This window comes from Austrofundulus limnaeus, unplaced genomic scaffold, assembly GCF_001266775.1.
Source record: "Austrofundulus limnaeus strain Quisiro unplaced genomic scaffold, Austrofundulus_limnaeus-1.0 Scaffold47, whole genome shotgun sequence".
Classification (NCBI taxonomy): domain Eukaryota; kingdom Metazoa; phylum Chordata; class Actinopteri; order Cyprinodontiformes; family Rivulidae; genus Austrofundulus; species Austrofundulus limnaeus.
Genome location: NW_013952449.1, coordinates 1,487,774 through 1,491,573, shown reverse-complemented (window position 1 = coordinate 1,491,573; position 3,800 = coordinate 1,487,774).

Sequence of the window (3,800 nt, the reverse complement as noted above, 5' to 3'; positions counted from 1 at the left end):
ATGTGTGTATTTTTATATATGCCCTCTATGTATTTATCCATTTATTTTTCAGGTGAGCGGACAGATGTTGGGTGTGTGGACCTGTGTTTTGTTGGTGTATATTTAATATACTCCTAATTGCTATTTCAGTCTTTCTTTCTTTCTAATTACTTCTCTCTCTGTTTTTCTCTTTCTCTATTTTCTCTTCACAAAAAAAACATAATGGTGTGGAGAGGATGGCTATAAGGGGAGAAGGGAGGCCATCCAAAAAAAAAAAAAAAGAAAGAAAAAAGCAGGGGTCATTGTAATCTTTGAAAAGGCTTGAGTTTGAATGTGGTATTTTCAAAAAATTAAAAGTGCTCCAGTAATGAATAAAATGCTTGCAAGTCCTTGAAACTGCAACTGAAATTGTTTCATTAGATTTCACTTGCCAACTCTAATGTGGGAAACTGATGAACTGAGCTGAGGATGTTGTCAGATGATGGAATATTTCCTAATTTCATTCAGTCTGTTACATAGCAGAGGTTGTCGAGGTAATAGAAAAATCTCTCTAGTTGTGGAGCACCAGGGGTGGACAAGATTCACACTGAGATGCTAAAGGCTATGGATATTGTGGGGTGTCATGCTAGACATGTGTGTTCAATGTTGCATGGAGGACTGGAAAAACGCCTGCAGAGAGGCAGATCGGGGCGAGAGATCACATTTCACAGGCTTCATGAGAAAGGTTTACTCCAGGGTGTTGGAAAGGAGACTCTGACTGATTGTTGAACCGCAGATTCAGGAGGAGCAGTGTGGCTTTAGTTCCGGTCGTTAAAGAGTAGACAGGATTTTTGCCTCTGCAAAGTTGCTAAGGGGCTCAAAACAGTTTGACTCCCTGGTCTACATGTGTTTGTTGTAGGTATTTCAACAGCAGTCTGGAGAACTACCCTACATGTCTTTTTTTGTGTCACTTCAATAGAAAACAAAACCAAATATTCGTTTATTTAGTTTATTTATTTCTTCATCATCAGTGACATTTTTATAAATGTAGAGAAAATAGAGACAGAGAGAAAAACAGAGAGAGAAGTAATTAGAAAGATTGAAATAGAGATTAGAAGTATATTAAATATACACCAACAAAACACAGGACCACACACCCAACATCTGTCCGCTCACGTGAAAAATAAATGGATAAATACATGGACGGCATATATAAATATATATACACATACCCATACATTTATAAAGATATACATACATACATGCCTACATTCATAAATATTGTCCGTATATACACATAGACATATATACACACTCAGTGACCAGTCAGAACCCCCCGGATCAGAACACCTGCTTGTGAGCAGTTGTGAACATGCGTGTATATACAAGATTACTCCAATGGAATATTTAATAGTGACTGTGGAGGACCGGAGACCCAACCCCCAAGACACGAGGCAGACATAGGGAAGACCAGAGCCCAAGGGCCCGAGAGGGATCCCGAGCGCAGAGCCCCAAGGGGCACCCGCACGGGAAGATCCGCCCACCCACCCCACCAGATCAGACCATAGGGGAGAACTGGGAGAGTCCCCCCAGCGACCGCACGCACAGCCCCCGGGGCCAGCAGTGACAAACTCATGGGCCCCACCGGCACCCGCCATACCAGAGAAGATCCAGGAAAGGGCACAGAGGTCTGGGCCCCCAGGGCGCACCCCCTCCAGGCCAAAGCCCGACAGGGCCAGAGGCCCCGAGCCCCAGCAGGCAGTCACCAGGCCAGGCCGGCACACACCCCAGTGCCTAGCCCCAGACCCCGGGAACCCCCAGCACACCGGCGGCCAGCCGCACACCCCAACGGAGGGCCGAGTAGCAGCAGGCCCCCAGATAAACCAGCAGGAGGGGAAGCCCAGACTGCAGCCTGACAAATACCCAAATTTACACATACACAATCGCACCATCCCACCCTCACTCAATCAAAGACATACAAGGACGCCACATTCCACTCATACCCCCGATACACACTCTATGCCCCCAGGTCCAGGACATACATCCACCCCCTATTGGAGGCATCACACACCCAAACCCAGGAGGTAGACCCAATCATTCTGAGGTGGAGAGGAGCAGATAGCCAAGGCCCGGCCCGGGCCGCACCAGGACACCCGGCCAGACCCCCGCTGCAGAGAAGCCACACCCATGACCACCCCACCACACCGCCAATGACCAAGTGCACCCACCCCCAGCCATCCACCCCCCGGAACCCAGCAGCCACCCCAAGAGCCACACCTCAGGAGACCAAGCAGCACCAGGGAGGATGGAGAACCAGCCCCACCCCCGGCAACTGTCCAAGCTCCGAGCCCAACCACAGCCCAGGACCGCACCCGGTGGCCCACCCTTCTTCAGGACCCCCTTCCCAAATGGCAGTCGGGGAATGGGATGGGAATAAAGACCCTGACACCCACACCCCCACCCCCAGATGTACTGTTGGTGCGTGTTGTTCTAAAGAGTAATTAAAAAGGGAAAGAAGAAGAGGCAGAGGCCGGCGTGGTGCCAGTTTCCCCTCCACCACTACTCTAACCCAAAACCCTAAGTGTCTATATGCAAACCTTGGGGGGTGGGCACAGGCACAGGAGGCGAGAGTGGTGCCATCCAGCCACCTATAGCCTTGAGTGCCCACCTCAAGGTCCTATATGTGAATGTCATGAAAATGTTATGATTGAATGTCTAAGATGTACAATAAAATTTGGGGCCCAGGTGGTTATGGCAAATAGAAATGTAATATTGTTGCTCTTATAACACAACTGTGCCCCAAGAAAGACCATACATGGGTGAAGTTGAAAGTGAAGAGGATGGAGGTGTGCGGTGAGGGATGGGGAGAATAAGCTGAAGGAGCAAAATGCTCCCACAGGGAGTCAGCTCCCCCGCTACCCTACATGTCAATGAAAACATGTACAATAGGTTGCCTTCAGGCCCAGGCCCCACTTGAAAAAGAGATCTGCGATCTCAATGGGATTTGCCTGGAAAAATAATGGTAAATAAACATGCTTGGATTAGACATTAACATTTAATCTGCTGGAGGGAGCTGATGGACTGTAGACAGATGACCCAAGTTTCTGTTTGGGGAGAACAATGGGCCCATCATGGGTTCGTCAGCCATCCCCAATCATCAAACCAAACATCAGCAAAGCTCCATCTGAGAGCTCTTTTGTTCCATATTTTCCTAACAGAGAAGACTATACATTTAATTGTGGTTCCTAGAGTTTTTATCTGTGAGGCTGACACACTGTCTATTTATAAAAACAAGCTTAAGAGTTTACTCACAAAGAAACAATAAATATGTGTCAAGACACCATTTAAGAAAAGGGAAAAAAAATCATTACAGCGATACTATTGTTGTCTATTTTTCATGTAGACCCTGTGCACTTGTTTTTGTAATGTCAGAAGTAGTGTCAAAAACCAATATAATAGGCACAGCAAAATCTGCAGAATAAAAGGAAGAAGAAGGTAGGAGGACAAGAGAAGACAGAAAAGCAAGAACAAAAAGCATAGTGGAAAAAATACCAGAGTGAAAGGAACTGATAACGGTGAATTGTGAAAAAGAACAAGCCAAAAGTGGTGGTGTGGAGGCCCATGTCTGAAAATAAACCCAACACAGACAAAAAAAAAAAGAAAAGAAAAGAAAAGAAAAACCCACTCTCATCTCTTCAGAGTACCACAGCCTGCAAATTCTTTTATAGAAATTTTATGGAGTGGAAAATATTTGATGTACGCTCCCTGTTCTCGTCAGAACAGAGATGGGTGTGTGTGTGTGTGTGTGTGTGTGTGTGTGTGTGTGTGTGTGTGTGTGTGTG